Source organism: Tenrec ecaudatus, chromosome 11 (genome assembly GCF_050624435.1).
Source record: "Tenrec ecaudatus isolate mTenEca1 chromosome 11, mTenEca1.hap1, whole genome shotgun sequence".
Classification (NCBI taxonomy): Eukaryota; Metazoa; Chordata; class Mammalia; order Afrosoricida; family Tenrecidae; genus Tenrec; species Tenrec ecaudatus.
Window position 1 is genome coordinate 128,271,975 of NC_134540.1, and position 21,977 is coordinate 128,293,951.

The following is a 21,977-nucleotide window of genomic DNA, read 5'->3' on the forward strand; positions in this document are numbered from 1 at the left end:
ACAAACACATTAACACACACACACACACACACACACCCTTGCAGAATCTCTGGAGGGCTTCTCTTCGTTTCCTTTTAAAACACACACACTCACAACCTTGCAGAATATCTGGAGGGCTTCTGACAAATTGTCCTTTTTACACACACACACACACACACACACACAAACACATTCACACACATACCCTTGCAAAATCTCTGTAGGTCTTCTGACTTCGTGTCCTTTTTACACACTCACACACACACAACACTTTGCAGAATCTCTGGAGTGTTCTAACTTCATGTCATTTTTATACACACACACACACACCGATCTTTCCAAAATCTCTAGAGGGCTTCTGAATTTGTGTCCTTTTTACACACACACACACACACACACACACACACATACACGCACCCTTGCATAATCTCTGGATGTCTTCTTACTTCGTTTCCTTTTTACACACACACAAACACAGTTACACACACACACACACACACCCTTGCAGAATCTCTGGAGGGCTTCTCTTCGTTTCCTTTTTAAACACACACACTCACAACCTTCAAGAATATCTGGAGGGCTTCTGACAACGTGTCCTTTTTACACACACACACAAACACACACACACCCTTGCAGAATGTCAATGGGGCTTCTTAATTTGTGTCCTTTTTCACACATACACGCACCCTTGCACAATCTCTGTTTGTCGTCTTATTTCTTGTCCTTTTTACACACACACACACACATTCACACACATACCCTTGCAGAATCTCTGTAGGTCTTCTGACTCCATGTCCTTTTTACACATTCACACACACACAACACTTTGCAGAATCTCTGGAGGGTTCTAACTTCATGTCATTTTTATACACACACACACACACACACCGATCTTTCCAAAATCTCTAGAGGGCTTCTGAATATGTGTCCTTTTTACACACACACACACACACACATACACGCACCCTTGCATAATCTCTAGAGGTCATCTTACTTCGTTTCCTTTTTACACACACACAAACACATTAACACACACACACACACACACCCTTGCAGAATCTCTGGAGGGCTTCTCTTCTTTTCCTTTTTAAACACACACACTCACAACCTTGCAGAATATCTGGAGGGCTTCTGAGAACGTGTCCTTTTTACACACACACACACACACACACACTCCTTTGCAGATGGTCAATGGGGCTTCTTAATTTGTGTCCTTTTTCACACATACACGCACCCTTGCACAATCTCTGTAGGTCATCTTATTTCGTGTCCTTTTTACACACACACACACATACATTCACACACATACCCTTGCAGAATCTCTGTAGGTGTTCTGACTCCATGTCCTTTTTACACATTCACACACACACAACACTTTGCAGAATCTCTGGAGTGTTCTAACTTCATGTCATTTTTATACACACACACACAAACACACACACACACACACAGATCTTTCCAGAATCTCTAGAGGGCTTCTGACTTTGTGTCCTTTTTACACACACACACACACACACACACACACACACTCTCAATTGCAGAATATCAGGAGGGCTTCTGACTTCCTTTCCTTTTTACACACACACACACACACACAAACACCCTTGCAGAATCTCTATAGGGCTTCTGACTCCTTGTCCTTTTTACACACACACACACACACACACACACACACACTCTTGCAGAATCTCGAGGGCTTCTGATTTCATGTCCTTTTTAAACACACACACTCACAACCTTGCAGAATATCTGGAGGGCTTCTGACACATTGTGCTTTTTACACACACACACACACACAAACACATTCACACACATACCCTTGCAGAATCTCTGTAGGTCTTCTGACTTCGTGTCCTTTTTACACACTCACACACACACAACACTTTGCAGAATCTCTGGATGGTTCTAACTTCATGTCATTTTTATTTACACACACACACACACACACCGATCTTTCCAAAATCTCTAAGGGCTTATGAATTTGTGTCCTTTTTACACACACACACACACACACACACACACATACACGCACCCTTGCATAATCTCTGGAGGTCTTCTTACTTCGTTTCCTTTTTACACACACACAAACACATTTACACACACACATACACCCTTGCAGAATCTCTGGAGGACTTCTCTTCGTTTCCTTTTTAAACACACACACTCACAACCTTGCAGAATATCTGGAGGGCTTCTGACAACGTGTCCTTTTTACACACACACACACACACACACACAAACACATTCACACACATACCCTTGCAGAATCTCTGTAGGTCTTCTGACTTCATGTCCTTTTTACACACTCACACACACACAACACTTTGCAGAATCTCTGGAGGATTCTAACTTCATGTCATTTTTATACACACACACACACACATTTACACACATACCCTTGCAGAATCTCTGTAGGTCTTCTGACTCCATGTCCTTTTTACACATTCACACACACACAACACTTTGCAGAATCTCTGGAGGGTTCTAACTTCATGTCATTTTTATAGACACACACAAACAAACACACACACAGATCTTTCCAGAATCTCTAGAGGGCTTCTGACTTTGTGTCCTTTTTACACACACACACACACACACACACAAACTCTCAATTGCAGAATATCAGGAGGGCTTCTGACTTCCTTTCCTTTTTACACACACACACACACACACACAAACACCCTTGCAGAATCTCTATAGTGCTTCTGACTCCTTGTCCTTTTTACACACACACACACATAGACACACACACACACACACACACACACCCTTGCAGAATCTCGAGGGCTTCTGATTTCATGTCCTTTTAAAACACACACACTCACAACCTTGCAGAATATCTGGAGGGCTTCTGACAATGTGTCCTTTTTACACACACACACACACAAACACATTCACACGCATACCCTTGCAGAATCTCTGTAGGTCTTCTGACTTCGTGTCCTTTTTACACACTCACACACACACAACACTTTGCAGAATCTCTGGAGGGTTCTAACTTCATGTCATTTTTATACACACACACACACACACACACACCGATCTTTCCAAAATCTCTGAGGGCTTCTGAATTTGTGTCCTTTTTACACACACACACACGCACCCTTGCATAATCTCTGGAGGTCTTCTTACTTCGTTTCCTTTTTACACACACACAAACACATTAACACACACACACACACACCATTGCAGAATCTCTGGAGGGCTTCTCTTCGTTTCCTTTTTAAACACACACACTCACAACCTTGCAGAATATCTGGAGGGCTTCTGACAAAGTGTCCTTTTTACACACACACACACACACACACACACACACACACACCCTTGCAGAATGTCAATGGGGCTTCTTACTTTGTGTCCTTTTTCACACATACACGCACCCTTGCACAATCTCTGTAGGTCATCTTATTTCATGTCTTTTTTACACACACACACACACACATTCACACACATACCCTTGCAGAATCTCTGTAGGTCTTCTGACTCCATGTCCTTTTTACACATTCACACACACACAACACTTTGCAGAATCTCTCGAGGGTTCTAACTTCATGTCATTTTTATACACACACACACACACACACACACACACCGATCTTTCCAAAATCTCTAAGGGCTTCTGAATATGTGTCCTTTTTACACACACACACACACACATACACGAGCCCTTGCATAATCTCTACAGGTCTTCTTACTTCGTTTCCTTTTTACACACACACAAACACATTAACACACACACACACACACCCTTGCAGAATCTCTGGAGGGCTTCTCTTCGTTTCCTTTTTAAACACACACACTCACAACCTTGCAGAATATCTGGAGGGCTTCTGACAACGTGTCCTTTTTACACACACACACACACACACCCTTGCAGATGGTCAATGGGGCTTCTTAATTTGTGTCCTTTTTCACACATACACGCACCCTTGCACAATCTCTGTAGGTCATCTTATTTCGTGTCCTTTTTACACACACACACACACACACATTCACACACATACCCTTGCAGAATCTCTGTAGGTCTTCTGACTCCATGTCCTTTTTACACATTCACACACACAAAACACTTTGCAGAATCTCTGGAGGGTTCTAACTTCATGTCATTTTTATACACACACACAAACACACACACACAGATCTTTCCAGAATCTCTAGAGGGCTTCTGACTTTGTGTCCTTTTTACACACACACACACACTCTCAATTGCAGAATATCAGGAGGGCTTCTGACTTCCATTCCTTTTTACACACACACACACACACACACACACAAACACCCTTGCAGAATCTCTATAGGGCTTCTGACTCCTTGTCCTTTTTACGCACACACACACACACACACACACACACACACACACACACATACCCTTGCAGAATCTCGTGGGCTTCTGATTTCATGTCCTTTTTAAACATACACACTCACAACCTTGCAGAATACCTGGAGGGCTTCTGACAAATTGTCCTTTTTACACACACACACACACACACACATTCACACACATACCCTTGCAGAATCTCTGTAGGTCTTCTGACTTCGTGTCCTTTTTACACACTCACACAAACACAACACTTTGTAGAATCTCTGGAGGGTTCTAACTTCATGTCATTTTTATACACACACACACACACACACACGGATCTTTCCAAAATCTCTAAGGGCTTCTGAATTTGTGTCCTTTTTACAAAAACACACACACACACACCCTTTGAAGAATCTCTGGAGGGCTTCAGTTTTCATGTACATTTTACACACACACACTAGCACACACACAAACACACACACTTTTGCAGATTCAATAGTCAACTTCTGACTTTGTGTCCTTTATACAAACACCCACACACACACACACACACACACCCTTGCAGAATTTCTAGAGGGGTTCTCACTTCGTGACATTTTACAAACCCAGACACACACATACTTGCAGAATTTCTGGAGGGCTTCTGATTTCATGTACTTTTTACGCACGCACACACACACACACACACACACACATATACATGCATCCTTGCAGAATCGCTGGAATTCATCTCACGTCATGTAATTTATACACACACACATACTCAAACTCATTCCCTTGCAAAATCACTTGAGGATATCTAAATTCGTGTTCTTTTTACAAACATACCCTCACACACAGACACACCCTTGCAGGATCTCTAGAGGGCTTCTGACTTGGTGTCCTTTTTACACACACGCACACAGACACATACAAACACCCGTGCAGAATCTTTGGAGGACTTCTAACAGCATGTCCTTTTTACACACACACACAGACACACACACATCCTTGCAAAATCTCTAGAGGGATTCTGACTTCATGTCCTTTTTACACACACACACACACACATCCTTGCAGAATCTACATAAGGGTTCTGATTTCGTGTCTTTTTCACACAGATACAAACACACACACACACACACACACACACACACACACACACACCCTTGCAGAAATCCTAGAGGGCTTCGGACTTCGTGTTCTTTTTACACACGCACATACACACATACACACATGCATGCACCCTTGCAAAATCTCTTGGGTGCTTCTGACTTCGTGTTCTTTTTACACACACACACACACACACACTACACACACATACAGACAAACACACATAGACACTCCCTAGCAGAATTTCTAGAAGGCTTCTGAATTCTTGTCCTTTTTACACATACACACACAGACAAGCTTTTAGATTCTCTGGAGGGCTTCTGATTTTGTGTCCTTATTACACACACACACACACACACACACACTCCTTCACTCTCACACTCATACCTTTGCAGAAACCCTAGAAGGCTTTTGACTTCGTGTCCTTTTTACACACACACACATACAGACAAACCAATGCAGGATCTCTAGAGGGCTTCTGACTTCGTGTCCTTTTACACAAACACACACACACACAAAGACTCCCTCACATGGATACTCATGCCTTTCAGAATTCCTAGAGGGCTTCTGACTTCCTTTAATTTTTACAAACACACACACACACATAGATGCATCCTTGCAGAATTTCATGATCGCTTGTGACTTTTTTCCTTTTTAAACACACACACACACAGACACACGCACACACACACCCTTGCCGAATCTCTGGATGACTTCTGACTTCATGTCCTTTTAACACAACACACTCACCTTTGCAGAATCTCTAGAGGTCTTCTGACTTTGTGTCCTTTTTACAAAAACACACACACACACACACACACACACTTTGAAGAATCTCTGGAGGGCTTCAGTTTTCATGTCCTTTTTACACCCACACACTAACACACAAAGAAACACACACACTTTTGCAGAATCAATAGTCAACTTCTGACTTTGTGTCATTTTTAGAAACACCCACAGACACACACACCCTTGCAGAATTTCTAGAGGGCTTCTCACTTCGTGACATTTTACAAACACAGACACACACATATTTGCAGAATTTCTGGAGGGCTTCTGATTTCATGTACTTTTACGCGCACACACACACACACACACACACACACACACACATACATGCATCCTTGCAGAATCGCTGGAATTCATCTCACGTCATGTAATTTATGCACACACACATACTCAAACTCATTCCCTTGCAAAATCACTTGAGGATTTCTAAATTCGTGTTCTTTTTACAAACATACCCTCACACACAGACACACCCTTGCAGGATCACTAGAGGGCTTCTGACTTGGTGTCCTTTTTAGACACACGCACACAGACACATACAAACACCCGTGCAGAATCATTGGAGGACTTCTAACAGCATGTCCTTATTACACACACACACACACACACACACACACACACATCCTTGCAAAATCTCTAGAGGGATTCTGACTTCATGTCCTTTTTACACACACACACACACACATCCTTGCAGAATCTACATAAGCGTTCTGATTTCGTGTCTTTTTCACACAGATACAAACACACACACACACACACACACCCTTGCAGAAATCCTAGAGGGCTTCGGACTTCGTGTTCTTTTTACACACGCAAACACACACATACACACATGCATGCACCATTGCAAAATCTCTGGAGTGCTTCTGACTTCGTGTTCTTTTTACACACACACACAAACACACATAGACACTCCCTAGCAGAATTTCTAGAAGGCTTCTGAATTCTTGTCCTTTTTACACATACACACACAGACAAGCTTGTAGATTTTCTGGAGGGCTTCTGATTTTTTGTCCTTATTACACACACACACACACACACACACACACACTCCTTCACTCTCACACTCATATCTTTGCAGAAACCCTAGAAGGCTTTTGACTTCGTGTCCTTTTTACACACACACACACACACACAGACAAACCAATGCAGGCTCTCTAGAGGGCTTCTGACTTCTTGTCCTTTTTACACAAACACACACAAACACACACAAACACTCCCTCACACGGATACTCATGCCGTTGAGAAGTCCTAGAGGGCTTCTGACTTCCTGTCCTTTTTACACACACACACACACACACACACACACACACACACATAGATGCATCCTTGCAGAATTTCAGGATTGCTTCTGACTTTTTCCTTTTTAAACACACACACCCTTGCCGAATCTCTGGATGACTTCTGACTTCATGTCCTTTTAACACAACACACTCACCTTTGCAGAATCTCTAGAGGGCTTCTGACTTTGTGTCCTTTTTACCCAAACACACGCACACACAAACACCCTTTGAAGAATCTCTGGAGGGCTTCAGTTTTCATGTCCTTTTTACACACACACACACACACAAACACAAACACACACACTTTTGCAGAATCAATAGTCAACTTCTGACTTTGTGTCCTTTATACAAACACCCACACACACACACACACCCTTGCAGAATTTCTAGAGGGCTTCTCACTCCATTACATTTTACAAACACAGATACACACATACTTGCAGAATTTCTGTAGGGCTTCTGATTTCATGTACTTTTTACGCACACACGCAGACACACACACACACACATACATGCATCCTTGCAGAATCGCTGGAATTCATCTCACGTCATGTAATTTATACATACACACATACTCAAACTCATTCCCTTGCAAAATCACTTGAGGCTTTCTAACTTCGTGTTCTTTTTACAAACATACTCTCACACACAGACACACCCTTGCAGGATTTCTAGAGGGCTTCTCACTTGGTGTCCTTTTTACACACACGCACACAGACACATACAATCACCCGTGCAGAATCTTGGAGGACTTCTAAGAGCATGTCCTTTTTACACACACACACACACACACACACACACATCCTTGCAAAATCTCCAGAGGGATTCTGACTTCATGTCCTTTTTACACACACACACACACACACACACACACACACATCCTTGCAGAATCTACATAAGGGTTCTGATTTCGTGTCTTTTTCACACAGATACAAACACACACACACACACACACACACACACACACCCTTGCAGAAATCTTAAAGGTCTTCGGACTTCGTGTTCTTTTTACACACGCACACACACACACATATACACACATGCATGCACCCTTGCAAAATCTCTGGAGTGCTTCTGACTTCGTGTTCTTTTTACACACACAAACACACACTATACAAACACAGACAAACACACATAGACACTCCGTAGCAGAATTTCTTGAAGGCTTCTGAATTCTTGTCCTTTTTACACATACACACACAGACAAGCTTGTAGATTCTCTGGAGGGCTTCTGATTTTGTGTCCTATTACACAGACACACACACACACACACTCCTTCACTCTCACACTCATGCCTTTGCAGAAACCCTAGAAGGCTTTTGACTTCATGTCCTTTTTACACACACACACACAGACAAACCAATGCAGGATCTCTAGAGGGCTTCTGACTTCGTGTCCTTTTTACACAAACACACACACACACACAAAAACTCCCTCACACGGATACTCATGCCGTTCAGAATTCCTAGAGGGCTTCTGACTTCCTGTCCTTTTTACACACACACACACACACACACACACACACACACATAGATGCATCCTTGCAGAATTTCAGGATTGCTTATGACTCTTTTCATTTTTAAACACAGACACACGCACACACACACCCTTGCCGAATCTCTGGATGACTTCTGACTTCATGTCCTTTTAACACAACACACTCACCTTTGCAGAATCTCTAGAGGGCTTCTAACTTTGTGTCCTTTTTACAAAAACACACACACAAACACACACACCCTTTGAAGAATCTCGAGGGCTTCAGTTTTCATGTCCTTTTTACACACACACTAACACACACACAAACACACACACACATTTGCAGAATCAATAGTCAACTTCTGACTTTGTGTCCTTTTTACAAACACCCACACACACACACACACACCCTTGCAGAATTTCTAGAGGTCTTCTCACTTCGTGACATTTCACAAACACAGACACACACATACTTGCAGAATTTCTGGAGGGCTTCTGATTTCATGTACTTTTTACGCACACACACACACACACACACACACACACATACATGTATCCTTGCAGCATCGCTGGAATTCATCTCACATCATGTAATTTATACACACACACATACTCAAACTCATTCCCTTGCAAAATCACTTGAGGATTTCTAAATTCGTGTTCTTTTTACAAACATACCCTCACACACAGACACACCCTTGCAGGATCTCTAGAGGGCTTCTCACTTGGTGTCCTTTTTACACACACGCACACAGACACATACAATCACCCGTGCAGAATCTTTGGAGGACTTCTAACAGCATGTCCTTTTTACACACACATACAGACACACACACACACACACACACACACATCCTTGCAAAATCTCTAGAGGGATTCTGACTTCATGTCCTTTTTACACACACACACACACACACATCCTTACAGAATCTACACAAGGGTTCTAATTTCGTGTCTTTTTCACACAGATACAAACACACACACACACACACACACCCTTGCAGAAATACTAGAGGGCTTCGGACTTCGTGTTCTTTTTACACACGCACATACACACATACACACATGCATGCACCCTTGCAAAATCTCTTGGGTGCTTCTGACTTCGTGTTCTTTTTACACACACACACACACACACACTACACACACATACAGACAAACACACATAGACACTCCCTAGCAGAATTTCTAGAAGGCTTCTGAATTCTTGTCCTTTTTACACATACACACACAGACAAGCTTTTAGATTCTCTGGAGGGCTTCTGATTTTGTGTCCTTATTACACACACACACACACACACACACACACTCCTTCACTCTCACACTCATACCTTTGCAGAAACCCTAGAAGGCTTTTGACTTCGTGTCCTTTTTACACACACACACATACAGACAAACCAATGCAGGATCTCTAGAGGGCTTCTGACTTCGTGTCCTTTTACAGAAACACACACACACACACACAAAGACTCCCTCACATGGATACTCATGCCTTTCAGAATTCCTAGAGGGCTTCTGACTTCCTTTAATTTTTACAAACACACACACACACATAGATGCATCCTTGCAGAATTTCATGATCGCTTTTGACTTTTTTCCTTTTTAAACACACACACACACAGACACACGCACACACACACCCTTGCCGAATCTCTGGATGACTTCTGACTTCATGTCCTTTTAACACAACACACTCACCTTTGCAGAATCTCTAGAGGTCTTCTGACTTTGTGTCCTTTTTACAAAAACACACACACACACACACACACCCTTTGAAGAATCTCTGGAGGGCTTCAGTTTTCATGTCCTTTTTACACCCACACACTAACACACAAAGAAACACACACACTTTTGCAGAATCAATAGTCAACTTCTGACTTTGTGTCATTTTTAGAAACACCCACACACACACACACCCTTGCAGAATTTCTAGAGGGCTTCTCACTTCGTGACATTTTACAAACACAGACACACACATATTTGCAGAATTTCTGGAGGGCTTCTGATTTCATGTACTTTTACGCGCACACACACACACACACACACACACACACACACATACATGCATCCTTGCAGAATCGCTGGAATTCATCTCACGTCATGTAATTTATGCACACACACATACTCAAACTCATTCCCTTGCAAAATCACTTGAGGATTTCTAAATTCGTGTTCTTTTTACAAACATACCCTCACACACAGACACACCCTTGCAGGATCACTAGAGGGCTTCTGACTTGGTGTCCTTTTTAGACACACGCACACAGACACATACAAACACCCGTGCAGAATCATTGGAGGACTTCTAACAGCATGTCCTTATTACACACACACACACACACACACACACATCCTTGCAAAATCTCTAGAGGGATTCTGACTTCATGTCCTTTTTACACACACACACACACACATCCTTGCAGAATCTACATAAGCGTTCTGATTTCGTGTCTTTTTCACACAGATACAAACACACACACACACACACACACCCTTGCAGAAATCCTAGAGGGCTTCGGACTTCGTGTTCTTTTTACACACGCAAACACACACATACACACATGCATGCACCATTGCAAAATCTCTGGAGTGCTTCTGACTTCGTGTTCTTTTTACACACACACACAAACACACATAGACACTCCCTAGCAGAATTTCTAGAAGGCTTCTGAATTCTTGTCCTTTTTACACATACACACACAGACAAGCTTGTAGATTCTCTGGAGGGCTTCTGATTTTTTGTCCTTATTACACACACACACACACACACACACACTCCTTCACTCTCACACTCATATCTTTGCAGAAACCCTAGAAGGCTTTTGACTTCGTGTCCTTTTTACACACACACACACACACACACACACAGACAAACCAATGCAGGCTCTCTAGAGGGCTTCTGACTTCTTGTCCTTTTTACACAAACACACACAAACACACACAAACACTCCCTCACACGGATACTCATGCCGTTGAGAAGTCCTAGAGGGCTTCTGACTTCCTGTCCTTTTTACACACACACACACACACACACACACACACACATAGATGCATCCTTGCAGAATTTCAGGATTGCTTCTGACTTTTTCCTTTTTAAACACACACACCCTTGCCGAATCTCTGGATGACTTCTGACTTCATGTCCTTTTAACACAACACACTCACCTTTGCAGAATCTCTAGAGGGCTTCTGACTTTGTGTCCTTTTTACCCAAACACACGCACACACAAACACCCTTTAAAGAATCTCTGGAGGGCTTCAGTTTTCATGTCCTTTTTACACACACACACACACAAACACAAACACAAACACACACACTTTTGCAGAATCAATAGTCAACTTCTGACTTTGTGTCCTTTATACAAACACCCACACACACACACACACCCTTGCAGAATTTCTAGAGGGCTTCTCACTCCATTACATTTTACAAACACAGATACACACATACTTGCAGAATTTCTGTAGGGCTTCTGATTTCATGTACTTTTTACGCACACACGCAGACACACACACACACACACATACATGCATCCTTGCAGAATCGCTGGAATTCATCTCACGTCATGTAATTTATACATACACACATACTCAAACTCATTCCCTTGCAAAATCACTTGAGGCTTTCTAACTTCGTGTTCTTTTTACAAACATACTCTCACACACAGACACACCCTTGCAGGATTTCTAGAGGGCTTCTCACTTGGTGTCCTTTTTACACACACGCACACAGACACATACAATCACCCGTGCAGAATCTTGGAGGACTTCTAAGAGCATGTCCTTTTTACACACACACACACACACACACACACACATCCTTGCAAAATCTCCAGAGGGATTCTGACTTCATGTCCTTTTTACACACACACACACACACACACACACACACACACACATCCTTGCAGAATCTACATAAGGGTTCTGATTTCGTGTCTTTTTCACACAGATACAAACACACACACACACACACACACACACACCCTTGCAGAAATCTTAAAGGTCTTCGGACTTCGTGTTCTTTTTACACACGCACACACACACACATATACACACATGCATGCACCCTTGCAAAATCTCTGGAGTGCTTCTGACTTCGTGTTCTTTTTACACACACAAACACACACTATACAAACACAGACAAACACACATAGACACTCCGTAGCAGAATTTCTTGAAGGCTTCTGAATTCTTGTCCTTTTTACACATACACACACAGACAAGCTTGTAGATTCTCTGGAGGGCTTCTGATTTTGTGTCCTATTACACAGACACACACACACACACACTCCTTCACTCTCACACTCATGCCTTTGCAGAAACCCTAGAAGGCTTTTGACTTCATGTCCTTTTTACACACACACACACAGACAAACCAATGCAGGATCTCTAGAGGGCTTCTGACTTCGTGTCCTTTTTACACAAACACACACACACACACAAAAACTCCCTCACACGGATACTCATGCCGTTCAGAATTCCTAGAGGGCTTCTGACTTCCTGTCCTTTTTACACACACACACACACACACACACACACACACACACACATAGATGCATCCTTGCAGAATTTCAGGATTGCTTATGACTCTTTTCATTTTTAAACACAGACACACGCACACACACACCCTTGCCGAATCTCTGGATGACTTCTGACTTCATGTCCTTTTAACACAACACACTCACCTTTGCAGAATCTCTAGAGGGCTTCTAACTTTGTGTCCTTTTTACAAAAACACACACACAAACACACACACCCTTTGAAGAATCTCGAGGGCTTCAGTTTTCATGTCCTTTTTACACACACACTAACACACACACAAACACACACACACATTTGCAGAATCAATAGTCAACTTCTGACTTTGTGTCCTTTTTACAAACACCCACACACACACACACACACCCTTGCAGAATTTCTAGAGGTCTTCTCACTTCGTGACATTTCACAAACACAGACACACACATACTTGCAGAATTTCTGGAGGGCTTCTGATTTCATGTACTTTTTACGCACACACACACACACACACACACACACACACACATACATGTATCCTTGCAGCATCGCTGGAATTCATCTCACATCATGTAATTTATACACACACACATACTCAAACTCATTCCCTTGCAAAATCACTTGAGGATTTCTAAATTCGTGTTCTTTTTACAAACATACCCTCACACACAGACACACCCTTGCAGGATCTCTAGAGGGCTTCTCACTTGGTGTCCTTTTTACACACACGCACACAGACACATACAATCACCCGTGCAGAATCTTTGGAGGACTTCTAACAGCATGTCCTTTTTACACACACACACACACACACACACACACACATCCTTGCAAAATCTCTAGAGGGATTCTGACTTCATGTCCTTTTTACACACACACACACACACATCCTTACAGAATCTACACAAGGGTTCTAATTTCGTGTCTTTTTCACACAGATACAAACACACACACACACACACACACCCTTGCAGAAATACTAGAGGGCTTCGGACTTCGTGTTCTTTTTACACACGCACATACACACATACACACATGCATGCACCCTTGCAAAATCTCTTGGGTGCTTCTGACTTCGTGTTCTTTTTACACACACACACACACACACTACACACACATACAGACAAACACACATAGACACTCCCTAGCAGAATTTCTAGAAGGCTTCTGAATTCTTGTCCTTTTTACACATACACACACAGACAAGCTTTTAGATTCTCTGGAGGGCTTCTGATTTTGTGTCCTTATTACACACACACACACACACACACACTCCTTCACTCTCACACTCATACCTTTGCAGAAACCCTAGAAGGCTTTTGACTTCGTGTCCTTTTTACACACACACACATACAGACAAACCAATGCAGGATCTCTAGAGGGCTTCTGACTTCGTGTCCTTTTACAGAAACACACACACACACACACAAAGACTCCCTCACATGGATACTCATGCCTTTCAGAATTCCTAGAGGGCTTCTGACTTCCTTTAATTTTTACAAACACACACACACACATAGATGCATCCTTGCAGAATTTCATGATCGCTTTTGACTTTTTTCCTTTTTAAACACACACACACACAGACACACGCACACACACACCCTTGCCGAATCTCTGGATGACTTCTGACTTCATGTCCTTTTAACACAACACACTCACCTTTGCAGAATCTCTAGAGGTCTTCTGACTTTGTGTCCTTTTTACAAAAACACACACACACACACACACACCCTTTGAAGAATCTCTGGAGGGCTTCAGTTTTCATGTCCTTTTTACACCCACACACTAACACACAAAGAAACACACACACTTTTGCAGAATCAATAGTCAACTTCTGACTTTGTGTCATTTTTAGAAACACCCACACACACACACACCCTTGCAGAATTTCTAGAGGGCTTCTCACTTCGTGACATTTTACAAACACAGACACACACATATTTGCAGAATTTCTGGAGGGCTTCTGATTTCATGTACTTTTACGCGCACACACACACACACACACACACACACACACACACACATACATGCATCCTTGCAGAATCGCTGGAATTCATCTCACGTCATGTAATTTATGCACACACACATACTCAAACTCATTCCCTTGCAAAATCACTTGAGGATTTCTAAATTCGTGTTCTTTTTACAAACATACCCTCACACACAGACACACCCTTGCAGGATCACTAGAGGGCTTCTGACTTGGTGTCCTTTTTAGACACACGCACACAGACACATACAAACACCCGTGCAGAATCATTGGAGGACTTCTAACAGCATGTCCTTATTACACACACACACACACACACACACACACACATCCTTGCAAAATCTCTAGAGGGATTCTGACTTCATGTCCTTTTTACACACACACACACACACATCCTTGCAGAATCTACATAAGCGTTCTGATTTCGTGTCTTTTTCACACAGATACAAACACACACACACACACACACACCCTTGCAGAAATCCTAGAGGGCTTCGGACTTCGTGTTCTTTTTACACACGCAAACACACACATACACACATGCATGCACCATTGCAAAATCTCTGGAGTGCTTCTGACTTCGTGTTCTTTTTACACACACACACAAACACACATAGACACTCCCCAGCAGAATTTCTAGAAGGCTTCTGAATTCTTGTCCTTTTTACACATACACACACAGACAAGCTTGTAGATTCTCTGGAGGGCTTCTGATTTTTTGTCCTTATTACACACACACACACACACACACACACACTCCTTCACTCTCACACTCATATCTTTGCAGAAACCCTAGAAGGCTTTTGACTTCGTGTCCTTTTTACACACACACACACACACAGACAAACCAATGCAGGCTCTCTAGAGGGCTTCTGACTTCTTGTCCTTTTTACACAAACACACACAAACACACACAAACACTCCCTCACACGGATACTCATGCCGTTGAGAAGTCCTAGAGGGCTTCTGACTTCCTGTCCTTTTTACACACACACACACACACACACACACACACACACACACATAGATGCATCCTTGCAGAATTTCAGGATTGCTTCTGACTTTTTCCTTTTTAAACACACACACCCTTGCCGAATCTCTGGATGACTTCTGACTTCATGTCCTTTTAACACAACACACTCACCTTTGCAGAATCTCTAGAGGGCTTCTGACTTTGTGTCCTTTTTACCCAAACACACGCACACACAAACACCCTTTGAAGAATCTCTGGAGGGCTTCAGTTTTCATGTCCTTTTTACACACACACACACACACACACAAACACAAACACACACACTTTTGCAGAATCAATAGTCAACTTCTGACTTTGTGTCCTTTATACAAACACCCACACACACACACACACCCTTGCAGAATTTCTAGAGGGCTTCTCACTCCATTACATTTTACAAACACAGATACACACATACTTGCAGAATTTCTGTAGGGCTTCTGATTTCATGTACTTTTTACGCACACACGCAGACACACACACACACACACACATACATGCATCCTTGCAGAATCGCTGGAATTCATCTCACGTCATGTAATTTATACATACACACATACTCAAACTCATTCCCTTGCAAAATCACTTGAGGCTTTCTAACTTCGTGTTCTTTTTACAAACATACTCTCACACACAGACACACCCTTGCAGGATCTCTAGAGGGCTTCTCACTTGGTGTCCTTTTTACACACACGCACACAGACACATACAATCACCCGTGCAGAATCTTGGAGGACTTCTAAGAGCATGTCCTTTTTACACACACACACACACACACACACACACATCCTTGCAAAATCTCCAGAGGGATTCTGACTTCATGTCCTTTTTACACACACACACACACACACACACATCCTTGCAGAATCTACATAAGGGTTCTGATTTCGTGTCTTTTTCACACAGATACAAACACACACACACACACACACACACACACCCTTGCAGAAATCTTAAAGGTCTTCGGACTTCGTGTTCTTTTTACACACGCACACACACACACATATACACACATGCATGCACCCTTGCAAAATCTCTGGAGTGCTTCTGACTTCGTGTTCTTTTTACACACACAAACACACACTATACAAACACAGACAAACACACATAGACACTCCGTAGCAGAATTTCTTGAAGGCTTCTGAATTCTTGTCCTTTTTACACATACACACACAGACAAGCTTGTAGATTCTCTGGAGGGCTTCTGATTTTGTGTCCTATTACACAGACACACACACACACACACTCCTTCACTCTCACACTCATGCCTTTGCAGAAACCCTAGAAGGCTTTTGACTTCATGTCCTTTTTACACACACACACACAGACAAACCAATGCAGGATCTCTAGAGGGCTTCTGACTTCGTGTCCTTTTTACACAAACACACACACACACACAAAAACTCCCTCACACGGATACTCATGCCGTTCAGAATTCCTAGAGGGCTTCTGACTTCCTGTCCTTTTTACACACACACACACACACACACACACACACACACACACACACACACATAGATGCATCCTTGCAGAATTTCAGGATTGCTTATGACTCTTTTCATTTTTAAACACAGACACACGCACACACACACCCTTGCCGAATCTCTGGATGACTTCTGACTTCATGTCCTTTTAACACAACACACTCACCTTTGCAGAATCTCTAGAGGGCTTCTAACTTTGTGTCCTTTTTACAAAAACACACACACAAACACACACACCCTTTGAAGAATCTCGAGGGCTTCAGTTTTCATGTCCTTTTTACACACACACTAACACACACACAAACACACACACACATTTGCAGAATCAATAGTCAACTTCTGACTTTGTGTCCTTTTTACAAACACCCACACACACACACACACACCCTTGCAGAATTTCTAGAGGGCTTCTCACTTCGTGACATTTCACAAACACAGACACACACATACTTGCAGAATTTCTGTAGGGCTTCTGATTTCATGTACTTTTTACGCACACACGCAGACACACACACACACACACATACATGCATCCTTGCAGAATCGCTGGAATTCATCTCACGTCATGTAATTTATACATACACACATACTCAAACTCATTCCCTTGCAAAATCACTTGAGGCTTTCTAACTTCGTGTTCTTTTTACAAACATACTCTCACACACAGACACACCCTTGCAGGATCTCTAGAGGGCTTCTCACTTGGTGTCCTTTTTACACACACGCACACAGACACATACAATCACCCGTGCAGAATCTTGGAGGACTTCTAAGAGCATGTCCTTTTTACACACACACACACACACACACACACACATCCTTGCAAAATCTCCAGAGGGATTCTGACTTCATGTCCTTTTTACACACACACACACACACACACACACATCCTTGCAGAATCTACATAAGGGTTCTGATTTCGTGTCTTTTTCACACAGATACAAACACACACACACACACACACACCCTTGCAGAAATCTTAAAGGTCTTCGGACTTCGTGTTCTTTTTACACACGCACACACACACACATATACACACATGCATGCACCCTTGCAAAATCTCTGGAGTGCTTCTGACTTCGTGTTCTTTTTACACACACAAACACACACTATACAAACACAGACAAACACACATAGACACTCCGTAGCAGAATTTCTTGAAGGCTTCTGAATTCTTGTCCTTTTTACACATACACACACAGACAAGCTTGTAGATTCTCTGGAGGGCTTCTGATTTTGTGTCCTATTACACAGACACACACACACACACACTCCTTCACTCTCACACTCATGCCTTTGCAGAAACCCTAGAAGGCTTTTGACTTCATGTCCTTTTTACACACACACACACAGACAAACCAATGCAGGATCTCTAGAGGGCTTCTGACTTCGTGTCCTTTTTACACAAACACACACACACACACAAAAACTCCCTCACACGGATACTCATGCCGTTCAGAATTCCTAGAGGGCTTCTGACTTCCTGTCCTTTTTACACACACACACACACACACACACACACACACACACACACACATAGATGCATCCTTGCAGAATTTCAGGATTGCTTATGACTCTTTTCATTTTTAAACACAGACACACGCACACACACCCTTGCCGAATCTCTGGATGACTTCTGACTTCATGTCCTTTTAACACAACACACTCACCTTTGCAGAATCTCTAGAGGGCTTCTAACTTTGTGTCCTTTTTACAAAAACACACACACAAACACACACACCCTTTGAAGAATCTCGAGGGCTTCAGTTTTCATGTCCTTTTTACACACACACTAACACACACACAAACACACACACACATTTGCAGAATCAATAGTCAACTTCTGACTTTGTGTCCTTTTTACAAACACCCACACACACACACACACACCCTTGCAGAATTTCTAGAGGTCTTCTCACTTCGTGACATTTCACAAACACAGACACACACATACTTGCAGAATTTCTGGAGGGCTTCTGATTTCATGTACTTTTTACGCACACACACACACACACACACACACACACACACATACATGTATCCTTGCAGCATCGCTGGAATTCATCTCACATCATGTAATTTATACACACACACATACTCAAACTCATTCCCTTGCAAAATCACTTGAGGATTTCTAAATTCGTGTTCTTTTTACAAACATACCCTCACACACAGACACACCCTTGCAGGATCTCTAGAGGGCTTCTCACTTGGTGTCCTTTTTACACACACGCACACAGACACATACAATCACCCGTGCAGAATCTTTGGAGGACTTCTAACAGCATGTCCTTTTTACACACACACACACACACACATCCTTGCAAAATCTCTAGAGGGATTCTGACTTCATGTCCTTTTTACACACACACACACACACATCCTTACAGAATCTACACAAGGGTTCTAATTTCGTGTCTTTTTCACACAGATACAAACACACACACACACACACACACACACCCTTGCAGAAATCCTAGAGGGCTTCGGACTTCGTGTTCTTTTTACACACATACACACACACACACATACACACATGCATGCACCCTTGCAAAATCTCTGGAGTGCTTCTGACTTTGTGTTCTTTTTACACACACACCCACTACACACACACACAGACAAACACACATAGACACTCCCTAGCAGAATTTCTAGAAGGCTTCTGAATTCTTGTCCTTTTTACACATACACACACAGACAAGCTTGTAGATTCTCTGGAGGGCTTCTGATTTTGTGTCCTATTACACAGACACACACACACACACACACACACTCCTTCACTCTCACACTCATACCTTTGCAGAAACCCTAGAAGGCTTTTGACTTCGTGTCCTTTTTACACACACACACACAGACAAACCAATGCAGGATCTCTAGAGGGCTTCTGACTTCGTGTCCTTTTTACACAAACACACACACACACAAAAACTCCCTCACACGGATACTCATGCCGTTCAGAATTCCTAGAGGGCTTCTGACTTCCTGTACTTTTTACACACACACACACACACACACACACACACACACATAGATGCATCCTTGCAGAATTTCAGGATTGCTTATGACTCTCTTCATTTTTAAACACAGACACACACACACACACACCCTTGCCGAATCTCTGGATGACTTCTGACTTCATGTCCTTTTAACACAACACACTCACCTTTGCAGAATCTCTAGAGGGCTTCTAACTTTGTGTCCTTTTTACAAAAACACACACACAAACACACACACCCTTTGAAGAATCTCTGGAAGGCTTCAGTTTTCATGTCCTTTTTACACACACACTAACACACACACAAACACACACACATTTGCAGAATCAATAGTCAACTTCTGACTTTGTGTCCTTTTTACAATCATCCACACACACACACACCCTTGCAGAATTTCTAGAGGGCTTCTCACTTCGTGACATTTTACAAACACAGACACACACATACTTGCAGAATTTCTGGAGGGCTTCTGATTTCATGTACTTTTTACGCACACACACACACACACACACACACACACATACATGTATCCTTGCAGCATCGCTGGAATTCATCTTACGTCATGTAATTTATACACACACACATACTCAAACTCATTCCCTTGCAAAATCACTTGAGGATTTCTAACTTCGTGTTATTTTTACAAACATACCCTCACACACAGACACACCCTTGCAGGATCTCTAGAGGGCTTCTCACTTGGTGTCCTTTTTACACACACGCACACAGACACATACAATCACCCGTGCAGAATCTTTGGAGGACTTCTAACAGCATGTCCTTTTTACACACACACACACACACACACACACACATCCTTGCAAAATCTCTAAAGGGATTCTGACTTCATGTCCTTTTTACACACACACACACACACACACATCCTTACAGAATCTACACAAGGGTTCTAATTTCGTGTCTTTTTCACACAGATACAAACACACACACACACACACACACACACACCCTTGCAGAAATCCTAGAGGGCTTCAGACTTCGTGTTCTTTTTACACACATACACACACACACACACATACACACATGCATGCACC